The sequence below is a fragment of the Daktulosphaira vitifoliae genome, unplaced genomic scaffold (genome assembly GCF_025091365.1).
Source record: "Daktulosphaira vitifoliae isolate Bord-2020 unplaced genomic scaffold, ASM2509136v1 Scaffold_4, whole genome shotgun sequence".
In the NCBI taxonomy this organism is placed as follows: Eukaryota; Metazoa; Arthropoda; class Insecta; order Hemiptera; family Phylloxeridae; genus Daktulosphaira; species Daktulosphaira vitifoliae.
In genome coordinates this window covers 27,608,815-27,628,217 of record NW_026099575.1, presented here as the reverse complement: position 1 = coordinate 27,628,217, position 19,403 = coordinate 27,608,815, and the positions used below count along the sequence as shown (strand labels likewise).

The 19,403-nt window shown below is 25.9% G+C and overlaps 1 long non-coding RNA gene across 1 annotated transcript in view; it reads right to left on the bottom strand.

The window, feature by feature from the left end:
• The window catches only part of LOC126905119 (uncharacterized), a 125,702-nt gene extending 106,299 nt beyond the window's left edge, over positions 1-19,403 (bottom strand). The window contains exons 1-2 of the long non-coding RNA XR_007703876.1: positions 19,029-19,403; positions 13,045-13,956 (exon numbers count right to left, since the gene is read on the bottom strand). This is a non-coding gene — a long non-coding RNA (uncharacterized LOC126905119). The remainder of the gene's footprint in view (positions 1-13,044; positions 13,957-19,028) is intronic.

Below are 19,403 nucleotides of genomic sequence, written 5' to 3'. Positions count from 1 at the left end.
CGAAAAATGAGACGGTTTTTGGTACACAAACAGAGAAAATAACACATAGACATGTAAACGTTTAATGGTTAATAAATAAATATGGTAAGATACATAATAAGGTAGCTATGACTTAAACAACCTGAATATACACCAGCACAAAACAACAATTGTTTAACAACAACAATCGTTATAATCATTAAATATAATGAATAATTATGGTGTAATATTAATGCATATTTTTAATAACTATAAGTCAGTCACTGTTATTAAAATACATCGCATGAAAATCAGCTTAGAAGGGTTGATGACCGTCTGGCCGTATACATGTGATCGACATGGCCTTCAAATATGATATTAATAATTTTTATGACTTAAAATTACCAACAATGGAAAAGTAATCAATAAAAATCAATTAAAAAAATTAAAAATTAATTAGACGAATACGGTTTCAAAGATATTTTAACAGATAAAATTCATGGCACATTATTAACATACTATTAGGTGACTTTATAGAAAATGGAAATTATTTACTGTGTTCACTTGTTTGTTTTGTAACTTTTTCAAAGAACGTCCCACACAAATAATAAATACCATACATAGTCTAGCAAAAATAGGTGGAGGATTTAGATTCTTTATAAATTCCGAAAATTATGTTTTGTTATATAAAAACATATTTTTAAGTGGGGGAAAAATAATACAACATATCATTAGCTACACAAATTTTTATTTTACTTTCGCCAATGATCTTTCTTGTTTAGGATATTATACAGTGTGTTCTACTATTTTTTATTTTATTTACTATTTTACAGTGTGTTCTACTATCCTATAACTTATACTGTGCTCAATACTTTTTATTATTAATTTTATTAAAAACTTATTATAGTTAAAGACTAATGATAATTCAAAAAACAATTTTTTTTAACAGAAATGTTATAAAAAAATTCCAAGATAACTATTTTATAAAATTGATTATAAGAAATAATTTAATAACTTAATTATTCCTCATATTTAGAGATTACATTTTTAGAGAATTATGAATTTTGAGTTTTTTCATGTTAATTTTACGGTATTAAACGTTAGTTAGTTCATCAGAGAATGATAAAAGTAACATATTTTTACACTTGAAGTATTAGTTATAGTTATGGAATTTTATTCCATGGAAACCGTTCTTAAATGAACGCCCATAGTTTTATTAGACAGAATTGATGACAATAACAATTAGATTTAAACTAGTGTAATTAATAAACAAAAGTCGTTTAATTATAAAAATACTATAAAATAAACAAAGAATAATTCAAATTTTTACAAATTTTAAGATTTTTAGAAATGTAACCATAAAACATGAAGAAGAAATTTTTTTTATCTAATTATTTCTTATAATCGAGTTTATACAATGAAAACTTTATGTATTTTAACAGTTATGTATTTTGAACATGATTGGTAACTAAAAATATTTTTTTATAATATTATTATACAAGTCATCTATCATTTTTGCTTAAGTTATAATTATTTGTATACCTAGGTGGGAGAAAAAGAACAATAAAGTGATGGTTAATGATAAAAATAATAAATCATACACCACGTCTACAGTTTATGTACATTTAAACATTTTTATTACTTTCAAAATACTGATTCAAAATTTATTATCGACTGGCCTTTTTTAGTTGTATAATTTCCTAACATTTAAGCTAGTAAAATATGTATGTTACAATTAAAATTAATAAATTAATAAAAAAAAATAACATATCTGTACTTAATTATATCTAACTTATAGTTCCTAATCTAAAAAGATTCAATTAATAAATCCAATCTGTCCTACTTAAGATGATATTTTTTCTAGTCAATATTCCTTGATATCTTTTATTTTGTTAGTAATCAATAATTAGGTATATTACGCTACATAGAAAGTTCAAATAGTTTATAATAAAATTAAAAAAATAAATCTAAAATTAAATTATTATTACTTTGATGTTAAACTTAGAGTCAACACAAAAAAATTTTCATTCTTTAATTTATGAGAAAACCAATTGACATGAAAATTAAAATAATGCCAGCTTATTGTTGCACTTATTTTAGTAGATTTTCTACTCTCAAAATTATATGAGTACTTTTATTTTTAAACCAATTATATTTTAAATTCCATTTATCATTGGCTCTAAAAATTACATTTTTTCATTATATTCTATTTTTATATATCATAGTTACATTCAGCAAGGTGCATCAGTCATGGCCGTAAATTTATGAAAATCTTATTTAAATATAGTAATATGATTTTTTAGCATTCCAGAAAAAAAATGTGTACATATATTTACAAACTTCAATATTAATCGGTCCTAAAAAGAAATTTGATTAATTTAAAGTATACTTTCGTACTTTTCACCCAGAGAAAAACCTCGATCTATATAATAAATTCATGGTTCAATTTGATAAATATATCATTACTATTGAATCAATGATATATTTATAAATATGATATTTTTTTTTCTTGTCTTGAACAATAATTATTTATAAGAATAGTTATTTTGTTCGTATTAATAAAACATTATCATAAACCATTGATAAAATTTCTCTTTCAATTTTGATTGAGGTTTTTCTTTGGGTGTAAAGTGATATTATATATATGTTGCTATTTTATTATAATTTCAACTATTTTATAATAAACCATTTGGTTAGATAGTTAAGTTTTTATATTATTATGTCTTTTTGGAGATAATTTTTGTTTTTTAACACCAGCATGAAATTTTTTTAGCATGAAATAATGGTATTTTTCTCAATGAGTTTTTTCTGAAACTAAAGTAGATGATTGCTACGATAATTGCGACGTAAATATCCTTCGAAACAAGTAGTTTGTTTATTGATCACTAGGCAGCGTCATTTAGTCTGCCATCTAGTGGACCATACAAATACTTTAACTATTCTTACAGAACAAAAATCTTTAATATTATTCTGAACATAACAGATACATTCTATTATGTACTTGTAGTATTTATAAGTAAAATTAATAGTGGCAAATCTTAATAAACACTATTTTTAATTTATAAAAATTATTTAATATTCTATTCCAAGATTTTTTTAAATTTGAATATTGATTTGTTTATATAAAATTTACGTTTTCATATTCTTATAAATATCAATACCAATTGAATATTTACAATATTTTCAATAGTTTTTAACCATAAAATGAATAAAAATTCATATTTCCATTTAATATTCTGAACGAATAACGAAATCGAATCAGTGTATCCGATCTGATAACGCTATTTTAGACAAATTCTTTCATAAAAACAGATAGTGATGACAATCAACTTCTAGCCGCGCCCATTTTCACATGGCTGACACGAAAATATGAAACATGCGCTGCCGTTCCACCAATATAAGACACTGTAGGCGATCTTTTTTGTCATCTAAATACTAAAATGACCTTCATGTTAGTTTTCTCGTCTTCACGAAATACTCCATATCATTCATATCCATTTAATAAGTTACCATAGTTTTATTGTTAATAATAATAAGAATCACTGACAGACATCTATTATCAACTAATAATATGAAAATTTAATTTAATTTTTTTAAACAATATAATTTATAAATATTTTAAATTAAATATGAATTAATTTAATGGAATATCTTGGAATTTAGTCCCTTTTTTCCATGTTGTGTTAAGAAGAAAATATAAAATAAATAAACATTTTTATTAATAATTTCTAATTTTAATAAACAATTATTACATATTATGGAGCTCTAAAAAAAGAAGTAAAAATTTAAATATTAAAGATTAAAAGCAAAATTTACAAAATTAAAAATTTTGGACACTCCACAAGAAAATTTATGAAATATTTTAAAGAAGTTATAAAGAATAATTTTTCATATTTAACATTACATTAATACTAAATAGCTTTAACTGTAGAAAAAATTTTCACATTTTTATTTTTTGTTTAACAAAATTATTATTAATCTATTAATTACATGTAACACATAGATATATATCATATTGTAATAGTCTATTAATGTATTATATTATTATATTGACGCTTCAATTCTGCAACAACTCAAAAAATTTAGATTTTGAGTTTTGATCATTAAGATGTAGTTTATATTCAACATTTTAAGTTTATAAATCCAATTCAATATAGCTAAATTATATTCCAAACAAGACATTTTTAAAATTGATTTTTGCATTGGAGGTAACATGAAAATTATTTTTTAAATCATTATACAGAAAATTTTCGTTTTTTGAATTGTTGCAGTTTTAAACTGGGGCATCGATATTATAATAAATATTTTTATTTTTTAATTTGAAATTTATATACATTTTTGAGTGAATAAGGTTTTTTTAGGGTATACTGAATACCTGAAGTATAATAAATTTATTTTTTATCCTAAGTTCAGATATTTATTTTTAAGATAAAAAATAAGAAGTCACATTTAATTCATAAATTAATACAGGGTTAGATGACAAATATGATAAAAATTTCAGTAAAACTCATATTTTATTACTTAGAAGATGAAAGAGACAATTGAAATAATTTTTAGTATCAGGCTAAATATAGAAGTAGTTCTCCTATAAGATTCAGATTATAAATCTATCTAAAAAAGTCAGGTAAAATCATAGAAGCTCAACCTTACTTCGCCCTATCCTATTACACTTAATACAAAGATGTTTCATGTTAAAATATTTTGATATTACCAATCCTTAGTCCAGAACAGCAACAAGTCGAAAAATAATGTATTTATAACAACTAAATAAAAATAATATATGTTTGTGTTCTAATTTAACCTGTACCCGGGATAAAATATATAAAAAAAATCATGACATTAATGTTTTTATTAATTATGTAATCGCTTATAAAAGATCTATTAGAAAAAAAATTGCTAATAGAGCTTAAAATTTATATTATAAAAGAAGATATCATTTTATTGTTATAAAAAAAAATGTTTGAGTCATAATTATTTTACAAGATATTTGAAGAGTGAATGTGTCAAACGTTCTATGTGCCAAAAAAATATTTGTTCAGAAAACACAAAAAACATCACAAATTAAAAATTTTCTTATAATTTTGTATAAAAATATATGTTATGCTATATTTACACTATATTAATAGCCTCGTAAATTTCTATTATTTTATTTTGTCATTTCATATTAGTATAAATTAAATATTTGCTAATGACAGTTCCAAGTGCCAAGTATTATAATATTAAAGTTCCAAGTTTCAAATAATGTGATAATATTATCGTTCCAAGTACCAATATTTTATTATAGATAACAGAAAATCATTCTTTATTTTATTAAGACTTCATATATATTTTTATAAAATATGTAAAAAAATCAACACTTTTTTTGAGTATCACAAATTGAAAAATAAATGTACAAACTTAAATAAAAAATACTCTTAATCTAACATGACATTGTCAGTAAATCTCAAAACGTAAAATAAAATTTTTTCTTCATATAAAAATGTAACAAGAAAAGAAAACAGTAGCTTTCTTGAGTATCACAAATTGAAAAATAAATTAACAAACCTAATAATAATTTAAAAAAAAATTTAGATTAAACATAATTAGAACATATCAACATCATAATAAATAGCAAAAAAAATTAATTCATGACGTTATATTTTTATAGAAGTTTCTGTGCTTATCAGATAAAAAAGGAATCATGGCCAACAAATCTTTTTTCTTCTCTGACGACAATGTGGGTTTCGGTATAGGTATAAATGTCTGATTTTTAAGTTGGTCTATAGTAGCATTTCTTTTAAAAACGTTAAAATCTTTCCAAAGTTCTTCATCTGAAAATGTTTTTTTATAATAGATTTTTTTGGGAGTTAAAAATGAAACTTTAATCATCGAACATTGGAAACTTGGTTAAAAAAATTGTTAGCAATGTCTTTAAATGAAAAAAAGTTGTTTTCATCCATCGGAATAACTCGAAATGGATTTATCAACTTCGCTGCTCTAACCATTTCTTGTAAATCAGAAGGAGTGAAATTTTGAAAAACTCTACGTCTCTTTTCGATAATAGCGAAATCACGATCACAAGCCAAGAGAGAGTGGCCACTTATCAAAAATTTTTGTATAATCTCATCAAATATCCCCATATTTATTAAATATAACATCAAAACTACTAACGTTTTATTTTTATTTTGGCCAGCACAGTTGTCTGACCATATAATTAGTTTTTTGCGATTTATCGTATTTTCGTTTTTGTTAATAACTTGAAAAAGACAAGAAGCGATTTCTGAGCTTCCACGAGAAGCAATACTTTCATCCCACATATACATAAAGGCTGTATTGCTGTCACCGAGATGTATTCCAAAGTTATAACAACTAAGTTGACGCTTTCCTGAATTGTATTATTGCTTTTCCTGGTCGCATACGATTTTCCACTAATTCTTTTTTTACCACTTCGTAAAATATGTATACTTTCAGTATCCATAATAACACAATTAAACAAATGAAAAAGAAAACTTAACGAATACAACAACACCAGTATTAGTTATTTTGAAATATAACGAACTATATTATAATATTGTAATCGTCAAACTATTATATTCGCCCAAGGCACTTAGAACGTACAGGTAACAAAGGGCATGTCTCACAGAACAAATACAATCTATGAACGCAATTTTGTACAAGTAAAAAATTTAATTGACACTTGAAACACATACAAGATTGCGACCTTTGGCTCATAGAACATAAATCAGAAATAAAACAATTTTTCAATTTTTTGGCACATAGAACGTTTGACACATTCACTCTTCATTTATACAAATATACAAAAAGTGTTATAACTTTCACACTCCGCCAGTGTTTCATACCTACTCTATGTATTAAAAAACTTGTACCGTGATAAGGAATAGTCCTAATATTATCATCAAACTAATTTTTTTTTAAAAAGACAACTAAAAACTGGATATATTGAAATATTGAAATAATTAAAAAAATAATATATATTTTTTGCTTAATAGAGATAAATAATAGTAAATACGCTTTAAACATAGTTTAAAAAGGCAAAAGTTATTAAAAAATATAAAATAAAATGATAATTGTATCAAAAGTTATAAGCAATGACCTATATGACAATTCTATATATGCTTTCTGTGTAATTACAAACAAGACGTTTTACCAATATTATAAAAGTAATACATAATTATAATTATTTGCAACTTATAATTTGCAAATTGTTGTATAACTAGTAGCTTTATACACTTAATGTTATGTTATAAACTCATAAAAAATATCTGCGGCTTTAACGACTTTTTCTTGTAGTTTAATTCATATAAATAGTTTATAAACATTAAACAATTAGTATAAAAAAATATAATTGGAACATCTGATTCATCATAATGTAGTAAATTATATCATCACACTAGTACATTATAATATTTAACTGCTCTACTAAAATATTAAATCATCTCATAAGTACTAAACTAATTTTTTTCTTGATGACAGTACTTAAATGAATCTTACTTAGCAGCAACGATAAATATAACTATAAATGGCATTATATATCCATAATTAGGTTTATAACTTGAAGTTGACATAATTATATATATAATGAAAAACGTGTTATACAAATATATATTTATAAGTTCTAATTATAAATAACGAAAGCATTCTGTCGATTGATAAATCAAAAATAATCAACTTATAATGAATACAAAAGACCCTATACATCCACATTTATTAGAATGAATTAAAACAATGATACCCAACAAATATGCGAATGTTGTGAGTATCCCTTCATAAAATCTTTTCGAAGGCAAGCTGTAAATAACACAAGACCCATAATGTATTATAAATATCATTTTATCTTTTACGGATATTTATAGGACCAACGTCGAATTCAATCATCACATTACATTCTTAAGTCCAATTCTTCGGATAAACACAATGCAAGCATAACATTTTATTATCAAAGTAACCGTAGACCGATATGGACCAATGAGTGCTTTTTGACATACAGGTGTATAAAACCGGATTGTTAGCATTCTTCGACGGGTCCATTGGAAAATATATTTAAAGTATGGAACCAAACAATTACACTTTTGTATCCATGGATTAAGTTTATGCATATTCCATTTAATTTACTCTAAATCTCTTGTGTGTATATAATATTATATACTCTTATTTTGAAACAGGTTTCTCATAAAAAGAATCATACACGTTCATAAAGATTAAGAATGGGGAAGTCTATATACCCGTTTTATTTATTAATGCAAAGTATTTTAAAACTACTTAGGTAGCAAGCTAATATTTTGAATATTTTAAGTTTGAATAAATACAATGATTTGGGGAAGGGAGGATAAATCTCCAGAAAAAACGATTATTAAATTAAAAAATTAAGTTATATGAAAATACTTATTTAATAAAGATAAATAATATTAATCACTGAGAAGAATTAAAATAATGTTCGATGAAAAAATATGTCCACTCAAAAATACTGCGCTGAAAATAAAAACTTGTTTTGCTCATACGACCTTTTTATACTAATTATTCATAATTTATCTAGAATGCCAACATAATATAATGTAGTTTTAAAATTATATATTTTTATATCTTTATCATATATAAAAATATAACTAAAAATATGTTTTTAAAAAAATAAAATAGTTTTAATTGTATTAAATATTGAATTTTTACGTTATACTCGTGGTATTCAATAATTGATTTGAAAAAGTCGGATAACATTTTTAACATAAACGCATGGTCTACAATTATTTTGATCCAGCTCACTTCTATTTTTTCCCTTCAACATAAATTCCCCCAGCAAAACGGTAAAAAAATCCGTAGCTAAATTTTTGAACCATTGTTGTTTTTTTTATTAAGCCACCTTATTTTAAAAATTTGTTTATTGGCTATAAATTTTGCTTAGTGGGAGATATGACACACCCACATAAGAACAGCCCCGATTTAGTGAGCCAATTCGCTCCTGTGTACTAATATTTAAAAAATTCAATGTAAAAAAGAATTAGTCAACTTAAATTTTAAATAAAAATTTTTATAACTAAATAATTTAGTAATTACTTGCAACTGATTACCGGAACAACCCTTTTTTTTTAATTGTCTATATTTGAAAAAATACAGGCCAAATATGAACATCTTACTAATATATGAACGAGTAAATAATATGTCGATAATATTTTATACATGTAGTAATTGTGCAAATCGATAGTTCTTAATAATTAATTAATAATACTATATTCCATAATTTCACCACAAGTACTTAAATACAAAATTTTGCAGTACAAAGTAAAAAATGTAAGAGGTAATTTAAAAGAAATATCTTGGCGTAAGGCAGCTCTGGGCACCAATATTTTAAGATATAGCTACCAAACTTACTGAGAGTAATTAATAAGAAGTAATATTTTCTTAATTGTAGACTTACAACAACTCTAAAATGATACTTGCTAAGAAGGTAATATTTTCAATCAAATTAAGTAAAAACATAAATAAATAGTATGAATTAAACTAAATTCAATAATAACAATCAAAAAGATAATCTCTTTTTTGATATTATTAAGTAATTATGACAAATCATAAACATACACCAAGAAAAATATAAATTATTCCAACTGTGAAAATAGTAACATTATAAAATACAGTTTTAAGTTGTCTAAAGTTAATAAACAGTATAGCTAAACAGTTGATTAGTTAATTTTTAGAAAAATCAACCCATAAGAATGTATTTTTAATAAACTTGTCATCCACTAGTAACAATAATAACAAAAGTACATAAGTTAAGTCTGCGAAATGAAGAATAATTAAGAATGTTAATTAAACAACATCATGAGTGAATTACGACACCGATAAAAACAGCCATCAATGTTTATAAAGCTCATGAGATTTAAAATTTACCCAATTGACATGACTTGTAACAAATAACTATTTTTAAGAGAAATAATGAAAGGTTTAACAATATCTCATTCAACATGTTGTAAGTATATTTCAAAAGTTTGCAAAATAATACAATTAAATAGAATTATTATACTATGATATTTAAAATTGAAAGATTAAATTATCATTTCTTCAAATTTACCTACAGTCATCGAAAAATCTTAAAATGAACGTTTTTTATAATGATAAATGATTTACCTTATTAAAGAATTGCGTCATTTTACTTATATAACTACTGAACATTTTAAATTTACATACCGTATTTTGAACATAGTTCCGGTAGATTCGTGTGGACCAAAGAACGAGCACTTATATTTTAAAAAATGTATCGACTTGAATTTTCCATAAAATAATTATAATTATTTTAATTTAAACGTCACTATAGGTGAAAAATTCACGAACAACGACCATTATGCACGCGACGACGGTAGTCCAAAGTGTAACTATTGAGGTTTCGGATAATTTTTCTAATCGAGCCCATAAAATATTTCACATTAATATGTTTGGTAATTACTAGGAACCGGATTGTGATTGAATTCCCCGAATAATAATCATAGTGCCAGTAAATGAGTCGTTGGGATGGTAAATCTGTTAACATCAAATAAGTTTAGAACATAATAGCGTTTACATTTGACATTAAAACTTTAATTTTACTACTATATTTATTACATTTTTTGATATCTAGAATGTGAATATTACTTAAATCAATCATTTGGATTTATTTTTTGATAATTTATTGAACATTTACAAAATAGTGAATTACAATTCAATAATGATATTTTTCTTTTTCTTTAGTTATTTAAAAAAACAATTGAATCATTTTCAACGAAATATGTATTAATTGTTAATAAAGTGTTTCGTTCTTTAAATCATCAAAAATTATTATCCTGTACTTAAAGTAAGTAACCTGCATTCAATTTTTGATTGGTTTTTAAACTTCTTACTGTGTTATAAATAGGAGATTTAATGTATGCTCTGTAGTTTTAAATTAACAAGATGACCATTTTGATAGATTACTGTTAACTGTTAAATATGGGGATTCCCGATGAACTTGATGTGATGTAACAATTTTTGTAGGAAAAAATTAAGTTTCTCTCCTTTTTTGTAGTGTGTACCTACTTTAATTTTTAAAAATTATTACGTTTCGTACGTTAAGACAAATATAATAGTAAACTATACTTCTTTTTTAACCTATCAATTTGGCAGATGGATGAATAAAATAATTGTACTCACAATAATTACAGCTAAGCGCTTTTGCACAATTTTAAAAATCAATGTAACGTTTTATATAATTTATTTTATTTGAAGGGTAACCTATTTATTATTCAATATTTCTCTCTTTAAGCTTATTTTTGTTAATATTAACAATTTTATAATTATAATAAGTCTAACATTCTCTTTTTTTGAAAGGGGTTGCGTGAAAACCCAAAACATTTATTATAGTAGTAAATGAAATCTAGGTCAGTTCACAGTTGTGACAAGAAATGCCATAAATTCTGAACAATGATTTTTTCATGTAATTTTTTTTTTGCATATATGTGGTCGTACGTGTCCTCCATATTGATGATACCAAAAGAACCGCTTAATATAACCCTCATGGGTCACGCGCATTACGAGGGTCAGTAGAGTTTAGCATAAACACAATATTTTTTTTGTTTCTTAAAATATGTATTGTACCAAGTGTATGTTAAATGACCTTATAATTATAGAAAAAAATAACATTCTATACATTTTCAGTGAACCTTCATGACCTAGTTATTTTAAAACTATTTGATTGTTAAAAAATCACAGAAAATCTTTATTTAAAAAGAAAAAACAAAATATTTACCTGGATCATATTAGGAATTAAACATGAAGTTTTTTTCTTCTAAATGCATAAGTTTAATATTGATTGTTTTTTTCGTAAAGACCCTATTATAGTTTTTTTATATCAGATTTAGTATATTAAAAAAATCTTAATAGTAATTTGACGTTAAAGTGTACTCAGTTAATTCACTAAAATAATGAATTATTGATATTAAATTGTTTATTATTTGATTTCCACTATAAGTAAAATAGAGTTCAGTATAATAAATAATTTAATAATTAGGTATTATAGAATAGTTTATTTAAAATATATTAACTATGATAATATACAAATTGATGTCTTGTGACTTAGACGTTATTATTTATCTAAATATTATCTATTTGAATATATTTAAAAAGTAATTTAATATTTTTCATAGATACTCAAGTGTTGAAAATTTAGTATTGATTGTTCTAATTAGAGCAGTTAAAACTAGTTTATACTAAGTTTATTTCTAGACTCAGTGTATTATTGTACCTAAGAATCGCTTAGTCAAGAAAAATTTACTAAGTTAAATATATTTTACTTAAAAAATAAAGATTAAATTAAATAACGCGTTCTTTTTTTTAGCAATCTGTTGCAAAATACTGTAATGCACATTTCAAACGAAAGTTTGCGTGTAGCATAACATGAGAACTTTAATGTATATTCAAATTTGTAACACTACAACATAAAATATAGTAATAACGTATATTTTAATATTTTTATTGGTGCTGACAGTTTTGCACTATTACATTTTAGTTAACACATATGTAGCAGTTAAATTATATTGTAAAATATGTTGTGTAAATCAAGTGGACTTTTATAAAATTGACTACACGTTTATAAGTATACATAATACTGTGAATTATAAACATTTACTTTTTTGTTATATTTTTTTGCTTTAAAGTAATCAGTAATTTTGTCGTGATATTTAAGTTAACTGATTTGTGTAAACGAGATACATAATTATTTGTAAAGAACCGGTTATTTCTCAAACAAGCGAAGGAAATTGAAAAATTATTTAGAGAGAAGAGAACGGTTATGATGGTTACCAGTAGAAGGCGGAGATATTGTTTTAAGAGGTGGAATGAAGGAGGAAGTGAATGTGGGAGGCTATGCGCATAACAAATTATGATAAAAAACAACCTAACAAAAAATATACTAATCAAAATATCAATACTGTCGCGGAGCGGTTGAGAGAACCTATTAGTGATATTTCTAGTACAAGATGGTGTTGGTAAGTATCGAGTGATTCCGTTTTTGTACCACGACGTCTAACCGTTACGATAATAGAACAGCTACACTCTAAACTTAACACAATAATAATTTGTATTACTCACCTGTATTCTGGTGTGGTGGTAATTGTATACCCGAAGCAGCTTGAGATGAGTTTCTGTTGTCGACAGCGAATCGTCTGAAGGGTTGCAGGCGTCCGTCCACGCGCGTCCGGGGTGCGAAACCGAGTAGCGGCGGTGACGACGACGGCAGCCGGCAAAAACGCGCACACCACGAACCCGTCGCCGGTAAGAAGGGGCGCAAAAACTCAAAGGGGGTGTTGTATAAGACGCGGCCGTTTCTCTTCTCTCCATATCCGCTATGAGCACATATACACGCGCGCGTATAACGATCACCGTCGTACATTCACACAAATGCATTACACGCGGGGCAATCGTAAAATCCAAAACGTCGGGGGCCTTTTTACGACCCCCTCACGGCAACCCCCTTTTTTTATTTTCATTCCCAGCTCTCTATTTTTCCCTCCGGCTCCTTCCGTCAACGTGCTACATAGGTGCCGCATACACTACATTACGCTATTATGCCATTGCCGCCCTCCCTACATCTACGAACCGTATAAATGTATAGGGGACGAAGGTAGCTCATAGGAGAAACGGTTGTAAAACGTGGACGGCAACGACAGTGGCTTTTTAGTGCTCCTACTCGCCGTACGGGTCCGTCATACATCGTGTGCATTGCCTATGCGCACGCACCCTTGCCGCCGCCTCAAACACTACCCCGGTTGGACCGATGCCCATCAAAACCGTTGATTTATGCAATGATCACACCGCCAGTACTATTACTCCCTACCTCACCGAAATTCTGTAATAGATGTATAACACTGTATGCACACTCCTGTACTCGTATAAGAATACCTTGGAATGTGTTCATGTCTGCGTCTGTCTTCTATACAGCCGTACACCAGTCTTGTTAACGAAAGGTTTTCATTTTGTGTGTCACACGTTTTGTTAAGACAACTGCAAGAAATATAAATAATAAACTTGAGCTTACTAATGAAAAATTTATGTATTTATATTAAACGCAAGGTATCTAAAAGTAATTTAATATGACTAATTTCTAAATGTAATAATACTATGTCAATGTTGGGTTTTGTTGTCATGATTTATAATATTTATTTTTCTTTCTAAATCTAAAAGTCATCACTAAGAATGTATTAATTATAGTGATGTATTTTATTTGTTGATTCAACTTAAATTAATGATGATAAATTGAAATTACATTTTAAAGACCTAATATAGTAAAAGCTTTATATTTATTATAATCAGGACTCGATACAATAAAAATTAATTTAGTCTACTGAGTACATCAATGATAAGTAAATATTTATGTTAGTTTTTCTTGAAATTAAACAGTGTATATTAATTAGAAATTATTTTATAAATTTATAAAATCTTTAGGCCTGATTATAATATTCTTATACGAGTTAAAATAGCACACTATTGAATTGATAATGTAATATAATTTTAACAACACTTTCAGTAGTTAGAAGATCAACTTCGATATTTTTTTCCGTTTGGACAGTTCCATAAAATAATCTCGATACCAAAGTAGTCATATAAATATAGAAGTTAAAATTAAGTAAAAGAATATTACACCTAAAGTCGTGGATTTTATTTTAATATTTAAATGGTTACGAATAGATATTGAGGATGCCTATAAATTTTTTTTTTGAGGTCAATTGTTTCGATTGTTAAATAAAAGGTCGGGGCCATTTTTTGAAGGTCAAATACAACAACGTCCGTAAATTTCACATCTACCCTGCCTACCACAAATCACGACTTGTTTGACGATTAAATTAATTGAAAATTGAAATTCATGAACTCATCACAAAATCTTTAAACACTCTATTTAGTAAACTATAATTATCTTTTTACTTTTGTATTTGTTTCAAAAACAAGTTAGAAAAATTATTATATTCAAATAAAAATCTTATTCAATTAATATATAGAGTGTAAGATCTTTGTGGAGAAAAGAAAACTTTAAGATTGTTAAGCAATTATAAAATTTATACTTGTCTATGAGTTCTATGAGGGTAAAGCTATTTAAAATTTATTTCTATTTTTGAGTTTATACACCTTGTAATAATTTAAATTTTTTATTTAATACTTCAAAATTAAAATAAGTTTCTAACTAATACTAAAAAATAAAAATTATATACTTTTTAATTGAAACTTAAACTATGTATTAATTTTTCTGTCCTTCTAAAATTATTGTATAATAAAAATAAAAGGTAAATACATTCTTACTTTTTCTTAACTTTTAAAAAATAAAGCAATTTCTTTTTACTTCAAACACTTTTTCTAAAATTTTCTGTGGAAAATTTAAGTAAAATAAGTTGTTAATAATATATAAATATATTTAAAAAAAATGAAGTTTCTTTAATGTTCATTTGTTCATTTTCGTTTATTTTTTAATAGATTAAAATAATAAGCGATTATTGTTGAAATTCATATTGCCCATAAAAATAATCTATTTAACAACGTGATATAGTCTTACTTAAAGGCAGATAGGTTTGATTTGAGAATTTCGCTAATATTCTTAGTTGTATTGAGACAAATGGCTATTATTTTAATAAAGATGTACTCGATTAAAATTGTTGTATTACACGTGGTAAAAATAAAATAATAATAATAATAATTCATTTCTATATGACGTGTTGTATGTAATTCTAAAAACTTTCTAATACATAAGTTGATTTCGATTAAAGATTTCGCGTATTTTAATAATCGAGCCTTTTAATTAAATCATGTTTACTCAATTAACTTTCTGCTATTTATAATTTTATGTGCTGATATCAGTTTCGTAGCTGTCTTGCAATTCAATTATTCTTCTTGCGCTATATCAGCGATCCCCCTTGTGTGCAGACAATAGCAAATGAATGCTACCACCACACCCTAGTACAACAGCAGTGCTCTTAGGGTGGCGACTGTGACCGCGGGGTGTGCAAATGCCATAAAAAGGGTGACCGGACCCATTTCGGTCGCTGGTTGGCCGGGACGTCGTTAAAAAGGTTATTGCGCCCAACCGATCAAAGGTTACCACCCCGCGAATATATATGGTACGGACTTGCAAAGCATACACAAATATAAACCGTACCTCTTGTTGTATATTCATGAGCCGTTCAACTTCGGGATGGATAAATTAAAGTTTGTCCTATTACGCCTCGTGTAATTTTTTTTTCGATTCATAACTCTGTATAATAACAACAGAACAATATAATACAATATAATGCGAAATAAGCCGGAAATTATGCAAAGCCCAACAAAGCAACACTCCCACCACGTTAATTAACTCACAGGCTGCCAATGCAAAAGCCCATGCTGACTTGTAATTAAATTTCAAACAATACTTGCTCGAACCCAAAGGGAGCGTAATTCATATTCTGTACTTGCCTTGTAGAAAGTTAGTAAATCATAAATAACTAGAAAGAATAAAAAACATTTTTTCAATTTTACTTATGTATTTGTATTAAGTTTTTTGGGCAGAACTCGAAATAACGAAATGGAATAATATTAACTAGACATTTGTCTGAACCAAAATTATGTTAATATGTTACAATGTCACATTTTGAATAAACTTGAAATTTTCAGTTATTTAAAACAGGACTTGAAATTATGATATTATCGATAACACTTATAAAAATTGAAATGCTAATCGAAAAAAATTTTAATCTACATTCAAAATCGAAATAAAATGATAAAAATTTTAATCGACATTATTATACTTAAATATCAATTTATAATATACTTAAAAAAAATCGAAAAAATATTTTATCTGTTATCAATTATCTTCGAACAATTTTTGGGGAATTATTATTTTAAACTATCATCCAGTATTAAGATCTATTAAAAAAATTCTGTATATAGTCAGTCACTGGTACAACGACAAGCTTATCAAGTGACATAACAAAATAATGGATAGGACACATTTATTCTTCATTATTTACTGGCCCAATATGACAGTGTTATTTCTTTTTAAGCATAACATTGCAGATATGCACGTAATTTATTATATTTTTAAACAAAATGCCACTTGTGCAAAAAATAACGTGTTCATATTTTTTGACGTCCCTCAAATGTGCGGCGTCTTTAGGGCACTTGCCTCTGTTACACTCCCTTTAGCACGGCTCTGATTATATAATTTCATATATAAATTATAATTATTAATTTATCTAATTGATAATGATAGTAAATACAATAAACATAATTCCATAAAAAACTAGCACAACAAAGTACGTATACGTAATTCATTTGTGATGTATTTTTTTATTTTGATAAGTATTTAATAAGTTATGAACTATACAAACATTTTTCATGCTTACTAAAAACGCTCAGGGGCATCTTCCAGAAAACTCTATGGGAGGGAAGAAGAGAGAATTGACTCTTATGTAAAACATTTCAGTTTTACAATGGCCATATCTATTTATGTGCACATGAACAAATGTCAAATTTTGTTTCTGTGTCTGTTACTATATAAGCCATGAAAGTAGTACGTTATATATATCCAGTGCTCGAATTGGCCAAAAATAAGTAGGGGAGCTCAACTTAACAATTTGAAAACTGCGTCCCTAGCATTTTGAAGACCTTTTTTTTTTTTTTTTACTTATTACTTTATTTAGTATTTATTAATAAATCATATTTCATTATCATACTAATATTTTTTTTTAAAAAAAAGGACGGTGGTATTTTCCACCGTCCTCCCGTCCCAATAAAAAAAAGTAGTTGGGGTGCGCAAAAAAATTTTAAAAAAAGTAGAGGAGCTACGTCCCCCTGCGCACCCCCTCAATTCGAGCACTGTATATATCTTGTGTCAGTTATTATTTTAAATGTTTGGTGGTTCATAAAGAACTACTTCGCCTCCCACTAACCGACACAGAAAGCTCCAGCTAGGAAAATGCAATATTCCTTGATATTTTATTGAGTTACTATTTTTTTTTTTCGACTCGTCACTTTTAAAAAAGTAGGATTTTTTATGGAGCATTCAAATAACTTCTTGCACAAGAATAAACTGTCACTGCTCACACAATGTATGTCCGCTTGTACTAACTACGAATATAGAAATATTTTTCTTACCATTGATTATTATTATATAATATTACATATATAATGTAATTGTACATTATATATGTAATATTGGTTTAAAAAATAAAAAATATACAATATCAATATTAATATAAATTATAACAAAACTATTAAATAACTTAAAACTACAAATATAACACTATTAATTTTTATTTGTGGTACGTGATTAACTTTATTTATCAAAAATTTACTTTAATTTGAATTTTGTTTTAGTTAAATTATTTAAATTAGTTAAATTATTTAAAGGTTATTATTTAGAATATTGAACATGATTCAAAAATTACTATTCATCTAAAAGTTAGGGTAAAATTCGATTTAAATACACGTCAAGTTCAAAAAAACTCCTCGATTCGTTAGTGTTATTTAAGAGAATTTAGTCTATGCACTAAAATAAAAACCAATTTCGAGATAAGGTTTTTTTTATTAATAAAATTAAATACTCCAGAAGTTGATTTTTAAATATTAAATTAAAAGAAATTAGTGTACGATTATTATAACAATTTTGTTATATAAAATTGTAATAATTTTATTTATTTATTTGACAATTATTTCCCATTTTATTGTATGTATTCCAAAATTACTGAACTTTAAATCATTTTTGATAAAATAAAAGCTTTAATTATAAAATTAGCGTTTCTTGGACATATTGTTATTGTTCATATAGTAGAACTTATATAAATACATTAAAATATAAATTTTCGTTTCTATACATTCTGTTGTAAATAGACTATATTCAAATAAAAAAATAAATGTATTCTGCATATTTTCTCTAAAAACCACAATTGAAATCATAAAATTATAATCATTAATTAGAAAAATATTAAAGCAAGTTCATTTTTAAAATTTATTTTATGTTTTTTATTCAAAAATTATGAACTTCATTCAATTGAGTAACACAAAATAAAGTTAAAATTTAATAATTGAAAATGAATATGCTACAAACTTACCGAATTTAATACAACATGTACAATGTGTCTAAATGGATTGTCTAAATGAGTTGTAGTTAGAATTAATACGCGGTGTATTTTAAACTTATCCAGTGAAATTGTCGTCACCATTGTAAATAAAAAAATAATTTTTAACGTAAAATGCAAACATTTTGAAATGCGTTCAAAATTGCAATGAGGTGTAAGGTAAATAAGAAATAATATCCATTTTTATGTGGATATACTCGTGAAGAGATGAAAAGTTAAGGTTTCGTTTCCCTATCGCTGATTGGACGTGGCATTCTGCGAAAGTGCGATTGGCACTTGGAATGACACTTGAAAGCGGTATGTTCATACGGTACCAGGGTCCCATGTGACTAGCGATGTAGTGAATAC